Source organism: Ricinus communis, chromosome 2 (genome assembly GCF_019578655.1).
Source record: "Ricinus communis isolate WT05 ecotype wild-type chromosome 2, ASM1957865v1, whole genome shotgun sequence".
Lineage (NCBI taxonomy): Eukaryota > Viridiplantae > Streptophyta > Magnoliopsida > Malpighiales > Euphorbiaceae > Ricinus > Ricinus communis.
Genome location: NC_063257.1, coordinates 34291438 through 34304818, shown reverse-complemented (window position 1 = coordinate 34304818; position 13381 = coordinate 34291438). Strand labels below are relative to the sequence as shown.

The window sequence follows — 13381 nt, the reverse complement described above, 5'->3', positions numbered from 1 at the left end:
CATCAAGCAAGAGTCAAGATGAGATGACTAATAAGGAGACATAGCTATTTTTGGCCAACTATCCTAAAAGATTGTATAAATTATGTCAAGGGATGCCAACAATGCTAAAAGTACGGAAACATTCAAAAATCTCCAGGGCATGAATTACAATCGATTGTTAAACCATGGCCATTGATCTAATAGGTAAAATCCATCCAGCTTTATAAAAAGGTCACAGTTTCATTATCGTATCTACTAACTATTTTACTAAATGGGTGGAGGCAATCCTTATGAAAAAAGTGAAACAAAAAGATGTGATTCAGTTTATCAAGAAACATATTATTCATAGATTTGGCATTCCATAGTTCATAACTAATGACCAAGGAACCATGTTTACTAGAAAAGACATGAAAAAGTTTGCAAAAGATTATGGAATAAAGCTCCTTAAATCTACTCCAATCTATGCACAAGGCAATGGTCAAGCAGAGGCCTTAAATAAAATCCTCATCAAAGTTTTAGAGAAAATGTTGGAAGACAATCTGAGAGATCAGCTAAGAATTCTTTTTGAAACATTATGGGCCTATCAGACATCTAAAAGGAGTTCTACAAGTGTGAGTCCATTTTTCCTTACTTATGGTTATGATGATGTATTACCTATGAAGATAGTGGTGCCTTCATTGAGAATAGTAAAGCAAAATGGTTTGCAGCCTGTGGAATACAATGAGGCCATAATAATAGAATTGAAAAAAGTAGACAAGGAAAAAAGCAAGCTCTCAATAATCTAATTGCCTAGAATAAGAAGGTAGCAAACTATACAACAATAGAGTAATGAAGAAGCCATTTGATGAAAGTGATTTAGTTTGGAAGATGATATTACCTATCGGGATAAAAGATAGATAGCTGAGCAAATAGTGTTCAAACTGGGAAGGATCCTTTAAGATTCACCAGGTCTTAGAAGGTAATGCATAGTGGTTATCTAGTTTGAATGGCAAACCACACAAAAGATACATCAACTGAAATTACTTGAAGAAATATTTTTCCTCTATATAGGAAATGACGAAAAATAGAAAGTTGGATTTAAGGCCGACCTATGCCTACTCAAAGGGTCTTGAAATGACATTTCCAATTTTTTAGAGATATATAAGGCTAAAATATGGCAATGTTTCTTAGTTTATTTTAGCTTTAGTTTTTATTTTTCCCATTTAATTTTTCTCTATAAGTTGGCTTTATAGTCACTAATTAAACTTGATAGAAGTAGGCCTCATAGCCACTTCTTCTACTCATGTGTCTTATCATATTTAGCTAACAGACTTATGCAGAATGAAACAAAACACATGGATGCGTGATGCAAAGTGGCTGTAGGTGTAAGTGTACAAAGGTAAAGTGGAGTGGCTGTATGATGCAAATGGTATAGCTGTTGTGTAGGTATGTCAAGTGAAAAGTGAGATGGTTGCATGTAGTGGCGGGAAGAAACAAGGCCACTTTCCTAAAAAAGAGACAAGCATACAACATACTTGGAGAAAATTCAAACTCATTCATACATAAAAGGAAAAACCAAGTTCAAATTCAATTAATTAAACCAAACAAAGATGACCAACACCCATGGCTATCACCAACAAAGTCTCAGAAAACCATCTTAAAAAAATCATAAAGAGTATAAATAGTTTATACTAAAGAAGAACCAATGTACTACATCTCAAGGTGAGTGGATAAGAGAGAACTGAATTGACTCAATCTCTGACACATGGAATCTTGTGTAGCTTGGAAAACCACAAGCTCTTCATTGTAAGTCTGAATGAAGGAATAATCTGCTTTCAGTTTTTGACCTTCAGCAACCACTCTTGAAGAAGCAGCATCATGCTTTGCCTTCTGTTTCTCACTCTTTGACAAAAGCTCAAAAAGATTGGCCTATTTAGTAATCACCTAAGCCTTCAAAGCCTGAAGGTTATCATAAGTCTCTTGGTATGCATCTAAGACTCTCTTATAGGCACTTTAAGCATCTCCAGCTATGGTAGTCAATGAATTAAAATTGTCAATCAGAGCCTTAAATGAAAGTTTAAAAAGCTTTGTAAATTACTTTATTTTATCTCGAACAATAACCTCTAAGAAAGGTTGGAAATGCTGGTACGAGTCTTCTAGGCTGAGGGAAACATTGCCTTAACTTAAGATGAAATATCCCCAATCAAGATCTGATCCTTTAGTGTAGAGACAATTGCCTCAGACAAAGAGAAGTCTGAACCACCTGCTTTTGGGCCTCATTCTAACTCATCAAATCAATGCTCAACAGATGTTGAAGATTAACCTTAGCTGACTTTACAAAAGCCTTTAACGGAAGAGAGGATATAGAACTCTGATATGAGGAGGCCTAATGAGAAAACCAAAATCAAGGACAAAAAGGGAATTGACAAACTCAAGTACTAAGGCTATAACCTGTAAGGAAATAAAATATTATATAAGATCACGTGTCATAAATAAAGCTAAATATAGGCAAAAAAGAAGACTTCAACAAGTTAGAAATATCTCAGGGAAAACAAAAGGAGAAGGAGCACTGGTGCTCTTAGAATTCTTAAATGCACTGCTCCTAAGAGGAAGGTTAAGAACATGCACATACTGTTCAAATAAATTACGACCAGCCTTGACCTCAATATAATTAGCATCATCTGTGGATTCATAATGATGGCCTCCTCTAGAAACATCACTAACATTAGGAGCCAAAAAGATCTCCTCACTCTATAAGAAAGAGTAAGATATATATTTAAATATTTACAGATAAAATTCAATTTATCATAACAAGAAAATGAAGGTATCTTACCTGAGACGAAGAAGAAGAAGACTCATTCTCATCTCTATTAAAAGAAGAATCCAAAAGGCTCAATGGGTATATAGAAGTAATGGAGATAACACTCTTTTGTTTGATCCGCCCTAAATATCTCACTGCTTTAGAGGCTGAAGGAGCTTTGGTAGCAAATTTAGAAGGAGGTTTAGGCTTGGACACCTTTGCTTTTGGTAGAGAAGGAGTGACTACCTCTTTACTGGATGTCTTTAAAAGTCACAGGAGTAGTAGTATTCTTCAATTTTTTTAGGCCGAGAAATAGGAGATAAGCCTTAAAAGAAGAGAAGAAAATAATAAAAAAATAAGAAATAAAAGGAAAAATGAGAAAAATAAATGAAAAGAGAAATACATACCTGCAAGTATCGACTCAAGACTGTTAGGAGAAAGACTAAAATAAAGCAAAGGCCACCAAGTCTTAAAAGTAAAGGTCTCTACTTTGTTTACTAGAATGATGGAGCAATAAAAAGAACATTGTTATTATACTAAACCCCGAACAACTTCAACAGTCATATGGTCAAGAATAACAAAGGCAGAAAAATCAACATATGGAATCACCTGGTGAAGGCCAAACTATTTACTCCATAAGCAAGGCAGATATCTCACAAACTATGGAGGAGCAGCAGAGGGAGCATTAATAAAGCAAAGAGAACCTCCAATGACTAAGGGACGACTAGTAGTAAAAGCATGAAAAAGCTTGGTCCTGAGGTCAAGCAAAGCATCCAGACTTGAAACAATGCAATGGAACCACCAAGGATTAACCAATGGACCTTGACAACCCCATATATCAAGCTATTGAATAGACTTCTTAATCAAGGAATAGAAAAAAGTAAAGATCTTAATGACTCCTAAGGAGGTAGTAACAGTCATCAGCTCTATGCTTGGAAAAGTGAGAGAATATCAACATGGCTCTTATTTGAGTGTGGGGAAATAGACGAACAACTAAAGCTGAACAATCCATAAGTGACAACCAGCTTTAAACAAAGGTAGATAAGTAAAAACTTGCTGGAAAGAGTGGTTAGTATAATCCAGAAGCATAGTACCTAATGCAAATGCCAAACTTGATACCATGGCCCGAGCTAAAGGAAGGATATCCATCAAGGGCTTACCTGATACAGAGCATATAATATATTGACTAATGAGAATCCATCAAAAGTCAATGGGCTCAACTGTAGAAGGTAAACCACTATATCTAAACCATCTTTGAATGATGCAATAATAAGAAGAATGTGAAGTAGAAGAGACCTCATGAGCCTGTAAAAGAAGATCCATAACATCTAGCAGTATGGCGTCTCTTCACCCAATATAGACAAACTAGTAAAAAAAATGAATATCCTTAAGAGTCAAAAAAGTAGGCCTAAAAGGAAATATGAAATAATAAATTGAGGGAGACTAAGATCTCAAAGTAGCACAAAGCAGATCCTGCTCCATAGATATTTGATGCTTGGTCATTTAAATGAGGTCAGATATACCTAGACATTTCCATATCTTCTTAAAATGAGGACTGGAGTCTATCTATCCAGGTACACCAATCTAAAGAAGATTTGGGCCAAGTCTTGATCTTGCTCAAGGTCTCAAAAGGCTGAACCATACAGCCCAACAAAAGCTCACCAATATCATCAGGAGGATATGGGGAGATAGGGAGCCTAGTTTGATCATAAAAAGCTCCAACATTCAAATAGGCTATCATGGATATCCTCAAGAATAAATACATCAAAACATTCCCTGCAAATGGATTACTTTTTATTTAACAAATGAGTGTAGGTACAAAACAAGATATATAAAGAATGGAAGGCAAAGAAAGAAACCTGAAAGACAAATATGATGGTAAAGGATGAGCCAAATAAGGAGGTAAAGGAGATGCAACAAGAGCGATATCTAAAGAGGGCACTTGAAGAAAGAAATAAATAAAGAAGTTAAAGAAAGAAAAACATAGCAGGAAGTGACTAGAAAAGAAATTACCTCTCGATTAAGGAAAGTATCATCTTGTGAATTTATAAGAAATGGCCTAGAAGAAGATAAAGAAGAACTAAGCGAGAGGAATTCTTGCAATAAAAAGAATGAAACACATTAAAAAGTAAAAATCAACGCATAAGGAAAGAAGAAAAATACTTATGCAGTAACTGCATCAGAAGGAATCTTATCCCTAGAGGAATGATAATGAACAGAGCCCTAGTCCATAACTATAAAATAAAAAGAACGGGTGCACACATTTCAATTTCTTGAAGTTGCTAAATATTTTAGGATAAAAGCTTGGTTGCGTGGTGCCATTATGTGAAAATAAAACTTGTAAAAAATTTTAAATATTTTATTGGTCTAACCAAAATATGATTCCTCAAAGTTTCTCAAGAAACAAATTCTCTTACAAGGACCAAGTAAATATTTAGAAAGGAAGCTCCAAGTTGGAAATATTCTTAAAAATCTATAGAATATTTTTAAATATTTTATGCAGAGCTCTAAGTAAAAATGGTACCTAGAAATCTGATTCTCCATGTCAAAAATATTCTTGGGGATTCATCAAATATTTTAAAATATTTTATTTCAAGAGCCCCAAGTAAAATGGGTACTTGGGGATCTGCTTCCCCAAGTTGGAAATATTCTTAGGGATCCATCAAATATTTTAGAATATTTTATTTCAAGACCCTCAAGTAAAATAGTACTTGGGGATCTAGTTCTTTAAATTAAAAATATTCTTGGGGATCCATAAAATATTTTAAAATATTTTATGTAGAGAGCTCCAAGTAAAATAGACACTTGAAAATTTAGTTTTCCAAGTTAGAAATATTATTGGATATCCATCGAATATTTTAAAATATTTTATTTTGAGAGTCCCAAGTAAAATGGGTACTTGAGGATTTAGTTCTCTAAATTAAAAATGTTCTTGGAGATCCAATAAATATTTTTAAATATTTTATTCAGATAGCCCAAAGTATAATGGACACTTGGAGATCTAGAACCCAAGTTGAAAATGTTCTTGGAGATCTAATGAATCTCTATCAAACCCTAAATTAACTTTTTATTTGGGGCTCCTAAAATTTAAACTTTCTGTTCATATAAAGAATTTTTGCTTTGGACTATGAAAATTTATAGATCCCAAATTATAAGTCAATCTTCTACACATAATTCTTTAGTGCCTCAAAAGCAAATAATTTCTATACAAATCAGGTTATATCTTAATTTTTTTTTTCTAGCAATTTACACACAATTTAAAAAAACACTAAAATATAATGGATAAAATTGTACCTTTTTTCCGTCTTCTTTGATATACTTAAAGTTCCTTTGCAGGAGGTGGATAAATATTCCAGTAGGAAGGCTTGAATTTTATGCAAACAGAGTCCTAAAAACCTACAAAAGAGTCACATATAGGGGGGATTGGTTTAAATTGAACCGAACTAGATGGACTTGGGTTTTCTTGGTTTGGTCCAAAACCATCAAGAGGAAGGACCCATTTGTGGGTGGCAGCATCACTTTTGAGTGAGCAGGAGGCTTCCAACGACATGTGGAGCGGCATTGTTGGCAGGTTATGAGCGTGCAACATTATCAGTAGACAAAGGACTGACGTCACACAAGCAGGTGGCAGCAGCTCTAGGCGAGGGACGATCGATGTAGAAAAAAGGAGGAGTTGTCCTTTTCGGCAATATGCAACAACTGGGTCTTCTTTGGCGGCGAAGGCAGTGATATCATAGAGGAGGGACTACCAGTGGTGCAAAGTGGTTGTGATAGGCTGTATCCGACAGAAAAAGAAGAAAGAGAGACCGACTGTGGTGAGAGAGCAAAAGATGAGAAATTGAAATTTTATGAATTTGATGGTATGGAAAAAAGATTTTGGAATATATTTATGATTTTATATAGATTTTCGTTTACAAAGTCAAGAAAGGAGCTAGATTTTTGAAGAGGTTGAAAAGAAGGGAGTTTTCGAGTCCGGGTGGGAGATAAAGAGCTAGAAATTAAATTTTCTTAGAACTTTTAGAATTGTTTTGCTTCAGTTTTTCAATCCCATGCATCATACAGATGATACTGGACTTTGGTCTAAAATTCTTTAACATTTTGAATTGGATAAGAAAATGGTGGATATGAACGTTAAAGAAAGTATATATATATATATATATATATATATATAAGGGACAATTGTTGGACCTATAAATAATTTTTAGGCCAAAAAAGTAAAATGAATGCTCAAAGACTAAAGAATTCATACATGTGAAGAAAGTGGAGAAAGGAGTTGTGTAGCAGTTATTTCCATTCCCTAAGTAGAAAGAGATAATGTGGCTCTACAATATAAAAGACAGAATCATATCTCCGAGTAAAGTGGAACTTGGGATCCCTATAAAATATAAATGTAAATCAAAGAGAAGGGATCCTAACATCAACCGAGCAACAACTACACTGCAATACAAATACTCAAGCATAAATTTTCTGTAAAAAATTTAGTTTCCAACAAGCTTTTTCATGCTATCATTTCTTTATATTTATGCTTACTACAAAACAACATTTGTTTATGCAAATTTTCAAGAAAGTAAATACAAGTCCTTCAGCTTATTTATTTACAAACATTTACTGCTATTCATTATTTAATTCCTATGGTATCTCTTGAGGATTTAAGTAAACTCTCAAGGAAGCTTAGAAATTTACAAGAAAATCTGATTAGAAAATCAATTCAAGGCACACTAGTTACAATATTACGTGTAGTAACACACATGGCACACTTAATATAATTTTTTATCAAACAAATATTAATAATTTTAAATTTTTTTTTCTTTTAAAACTTTGACTAATAGAAAAATATAATTAAAATATCAATTAATGTAGTATATGAAAAGTTATAGTAAATTTAATAAAATCAAAAAGTGAAGTTTAACTCTCCAAATATGGAGAGCTAAATTAATTCTTTACTATATATATGAAAACGATGTTTTAAACATGCCTTTTCTTTTTTACATGGCTTGATATGCATAGTTTTATACATATTTACTTGCATATTATTGCGTATTTTCTTAGCAACTATTGTGCTTTTATTCCAAGATCACTCGTGTTTTGTATTCTTTTGTATTTCAAGAGAATTTATAGGACCATCATCAGTATTTGAGCAATTATAGATCAATACATGCGAAAACAGAGAGGAATTCATCAAGATCGGATAAGAGCTCGTAGTGCATACATTGAGCATGGCCTAGGTCAAGGCCGTGCTGACCACCACGGCCTGGACTCTGGCCATGACCAACCATGAGCTTTTGTTCTTCAAAACATGGCATTTTGGGCATGGTTTCCGTAGCCACCACCGCCTCGAGTACGGCCCGTGGTGGCTCAGCACCGGCGGGGGCACGGCCATGAAGAAACCCTAATTGTTGAGATCTGAATGTTCAACACGGCCTGGACTTCGGTCGTGCTGACCAGCACAGCTTTGACCACGGCCGTTCTGAGACAATTATATAAGGAAAACTATTTTTTTTAGGGTTAGCTAAGCAAGGAGTGAGAGAGAGCCCTGGCGGCTGGTTCAGTTTTTGCATAGTGCTGAGTTCGGGAGAGAGTTGTAGAGAGGAAGAATCCTGGAATCGCAAATTTCCAAATGCAAAATAGTAGTGGAGCAATTCAAGAGGCAATTTGGGAGATTAATCATAGTGCAGATCCAGATTTGGAGCTGTTCATCCAATTCGAGAGAAAAGGGTGTACATGTTTCATTTTCATTATTCTTCCATTGTAATTGATTTCCTAGATTGTTTTAAACATGAACATGTTTAGCTAGATTGATTAAATCCATTGGGATTTCTTTACTATATTGGCTTAATATTATATTGTTGGATTGTTTGAGTTAGTTTTGTATTCTTCTTGCTTTCAGTATTAATAAGATAATGCATTATTCATGAGATGTTGTGAATTGTGGTGTTTAGATTGCTTTATGTGATTGATAAGTCCATTTGGCAATTGGAATTTTGAATAGCAAGAACTGGTTAATAATCACTTAGAGATAAGGATAATTAACTAGCCGGATTAAGAATTAACAAAGCTTAATAGAGGCGGATTAAGGCTTAATGCTAATTTAAGAATCAATCGTTAGGAAGAGATTCTAACTTTAGGTTATAAGGTTTAGGATTTCGGTTATCTCGAGAAAGAAACCAAATTCAGTTAAGAATTCATCCACGGGTAGCATAATTAGACTCATCAATCTTTTATCTTTTGTTTGATTGCCAACTAGTTTAGGTTCCCTTTGGGTTTGCATTCTTGTCTTGGTTATTTCATTTATCCATTCATTCTTGCATCTCCCTTAGAACTTAGCTTGTAGCTATTAGTTAGTTTAGAAATTATTCATCATTCATTTTAGGTTAATATAACAAAGAATAAAGAAGTAACTCTGGGGTTTCACTTTCCCGAGGAATACGACCTTGATACTCGCCATGAGTGCTAGACTGCATCGATAGGTTCACTGCCTTAGATTGTAGCTAAGATAAATAGCCTATCAAGTTTTTGGCGCCGTTGCCGGAGAATGTTTGAAAACTAGAGTGAAATTTGCTATTTGTTAATTTAGCCATTTTTATTTATTTATTTATGTTTTGTTTGTATATATTTATTTAGTTAAGTTTAAGATTCAGGTAGTGGATGATAAGGAGGTTAAATGCTAAACTCTTTGTATGACATGTTGGAAAATGAGATTAGGAACCAAGAGAGTGCTAAAAATTGGGATACCTGTGCATCTTTAGAAGCTCGAGTGGAATCGTTTTGCAGGGCTACCGATCAACTCTCCACTCCTATCCTTTCATCTCAAGTTTTTTTGTGAATTTTATTATGGTTTACATTAGAGTAATGATTGTCCATTGTGCAGTGATTTTAATCATTGTTCTTATAACTGTGAACATGTGAATTATACGGGAAGTTGGCCAAATGACTCGTATGGAAGCACCTACAATCAAGAGTGGAGCACTCATTCACCCTTTGGATGGAGCTTAGATGACCAAGAACCACCAGGATCTCAACAACCATATCAGCAGCCTAATCTTGCACCTTCAACTCAAGATGAAGAGTTAGTGTCAGAGGAGCTGATGATGAGGTTCTTTACAAGTCTTGAGGATATATTCCAACAAACAGAAAGGGTACTTGAAAGTCAACAAGCCTCAATTGAGAATATAGAGCATCAAGTAGGCTTGATCTTCAAGTTACTAGCTGCAGAATAATTGGAAACTCCATCAAACACTATTAAATCCGTGGAACATTTGAGCGCCATCACTTTGCGTTCAGGTGAGAATTTTTTTAGTTTATCTACTATGTTTGACGATGATGCTTATGTGCAGGACGACTCCTTGAACACGGAGATAGAACTAGAAAAGGAAGAGGTAAACATGATTCCTCTGAAAGACTACCAACAGGAACGTGCAGTTGATGATGCTGAGTTGCAGTTACAGGAATTTCTGGTGAATTTTCCACAAGTCCCTTCGATGGTGGAAGATGAGCACGAGTTATCCAATGAAGAAGTCTTGGAGGAGCTCGAGTTTCTTCTAGCAAGTGAGCCAAGCCGAGGACTGGAGAAAACCATCGACATTCCTGAAGAAATTGCCCAACCGTCGATCCTTCCAATTGGTGAAACTCTAGCTTTCAAATTGGAAGAGCCCCTAGAGCATCATGACTACGTGCAAATATATGAGGAGCGAGTTTTGCCCATCATACTGGCAGCTTGCTTGACCGTCGGGAAGAGGAATTTGACGATTAGTCCTCTAAGCGGATACTTGAAGCCATTTGCTCGAAAGAAGGATGGATGGTCATCAATCCCCACCGTTTGCTTTTCATCATGAGTCCAGCTAAGAAGACTCATCACATAAAAAAGAAACGCTTTTGGGAGGCACTCCAATTTTTATCTTTAATTTGTAATATTTTAACCTTTTGTTTTGAAATAGTTTATTAGTTTTAGTTTTTATATTTTATTTAATTTTTGTTTCAGTTTCGATTTTATTTCTTTATTTTATTGTTTTCAGATTCTACCGATGAGGCACTGAATTTCCACTACATCAGCCTCGATGGATGATCAGGGAAGTCCCCTAGATCTTTTTATTTTTCTGCATTTATTTACCTTATTTTTCATACATGTCATGCACTTGGATTGTATTGCCTTTATTCTCTTAGTTGAGCATTCCATTCGGGGTACCCATAACATTTTACACTGAGGACAGTGTGTTCTTCAAGTGTGGGGTGGTTGTGGGTAAACCTTATAATCCTACTCTCTCATATGGTTTTTAGATATATCTGAAATTGTTATCACTAGGTGTTGTGTATTGTTAGGATGTTAGGACACTGTGTTTTATGCACTTAAGTATGCTATTTTTGAGCTGATTGATGACTTGATTTATAGAATTATAGTTACTTTTCTTTGTCGTTCATTGTCCTTGGAAAAAAATTGATGGTATTTTACACATCAGCCCTGCCGGGTTAAACCAGTGTTATTTAATTATTTTTCGAATTGTCGAATTTTAACTTAGAATGTTGATAATGTCATATGTATGTGTTTCTTAAGTAATGATTCAATTAATGATGTTGCGAACCAATTGCACCTAATACCATACTTCAAAGTGAGATTTTGAGCCTGTTGAGCATTTATTATAATTATGCTCTTTATATTTCTTGTTTGAGTGTGCTTTGTACTTGACTTTGCTTCTAGAACTTACTTTGTAATGCTTGTTGAAGTTACATGAATATTGTGAATACCATGAGATGATTTGGGCGATTTAGGATTCACCACATTTAGCCAAAAGCCTACCCCCTTATTTTTCCATTAGTTAGCCAGTTTTGAGCCTTAACCTTTTCTTCATAATCTACACCTATACACTTCAATTATACCATTCTTTACATTTATCTTTCCTTTATCCTTATGTTGAAATTTCTTTTTGTAATTTGCTCACCCTTATGTGGGATTAAAATGCCAGTTGCTATGTTGGTAAATTCACTAAGTCCTTTTGAGATTTTAGATGCTTCCTCCGATCCAAAATGTATTTTTATTCTTTACGTATGCAGCAGTTCTTATAAGCTGCTAGTTTATTATTCAAAAAATGATGAAAAAGAAAGAAGAAGAAAATAAACAAAATTCTTTAATTATTTGTCTCTTTATCAGATTTAGAGCATTTGCGAGTGTTATTCTATGAAGTAGGGATTTTAGTGAAAAATTCTTTTTGTATATTAGGCATTTAATCCTTTGAGCATATATTGTTGTTTATCGCACGAATTCCAGCATTTTCACACTTCCCAAATCTCTGTACCTTTACCTTAGCCACATTACAACCTTGGTAAAGACCCTTTGATTTTGGTATTCACTTGTTCACATTAGCGAAGATATGATTTATGAGCAAGCTTATGGTGAGCGGGTCTTGTGCATTTTCTTTGAGGGATTTGTTATTCACCTAATATACACTTTGAGCGACTTGAGTGATCCCTGTGAGGCATTGGTTCGTGATGTTTGTGTTGAGTTGTCATTTAAGTTATTCATTCATTAATATTATTTCCATTCTCTGTTAATGATTTGCAATTTGATTTATGATTGAGTATCCTTTGAGATGTGTTGAATACTATCTATTGTGGACTAGAGCCATAAACTGTAAGGAATTGTTGACTGCAGTTTTGTGAGGAGAGTTGTTAATTGCTTGAGGACAAACAATAGCTTAAGTGTGGGGGTGATTTGATATGCATAGTTTTACACATATTTGCTTGCATATTATTGCGTATTTTCTTAGCAACTATTGTGCTTTTATTCCAAGATCACCCGTGTTTTATGTTCTTCTACATTTCAGGAGAATTTATAGGACCATCATCAGTATTTGAGCAATTATAGATCAATACATGCGAAAGCAGACAGGAATTCATCAAGATCGGATAAGAGCTTGCAGTGCGTACATTGAGCACGGCCTAGGTCAAGGCCGTGCTGACCACCACAGCCTGGACTCTGGCCGTGACCAACCATGAGCTTTTGGTCTTCAAAACATGGCATTTTGGGCATGGTTTCCGTAGCCACCACGCCTCCAGCACGGCCCTGGTGCCTCAGCACCAGCAGGGGCACGGCCATGAAGAAACCATTATTGTTGAGATCCAAATGTTCAGCACGGCCTTGACCATGGCCGTGCTGAGATAATTGTATAAGGAAAACTATTTTTTTAGGGTTAGCTAAGCAAGGAGTGAGAGAGAGCCCTGTCGGCTGGTTCAGTTTTTGCATAGTGCTGAGTTCGGGAGAGAGTTGCAGAGAGGAAGAATTCCGGAATCGCAAATTTCCAAATGCAAAACAGTAATGGTGCAATTCAAGAGGCAATTTGGGAGATTAATTGTAGTGCAGATCCAGATTTGGAGTTATTCATCCAATTTGAGAGAAAGTGTACATGTTTTATTTTCATTATTCTTCCATTGTAATTGATTTCCTAGATTGTTTTAAACATGAACATGTTTAGCTAGATTGATTAAATCCATTGGGATTTCTTTACTATGTTGGCTTAATATTATATTATTGGATTGTTTGAGTTAGTTTTGTATTCTTTTTGCTTTCAATATTAATAAGATAATGCATTATTCATGAGATGTTATGAATTGTAGTGTTTAGATTGCTTTATG

General features: G+C 35.0%; 1 long non-coding RNA gene across 1 annotated transcript; it reads right to left on the bottom strand.

The window, feature by feature from the left end:
- Window positions 1-1521: 1521 nt before the first annotated feature.
- On the bottom strand, window positions 1522-3846 carry LOC107260903. Its single transcript, XR_001534914.2, has 2 exons — window positions 2591-3846; window positions 1522-2409 (listed from the first exon to the last, which is right to left on the bottom strand). It is a non-coding gene; the product is annotated as an uncharacterized LOC107260903 (long non-coding RNA).
- Window positions 3847-13381: the final 9535 nt, after the last annotated feature.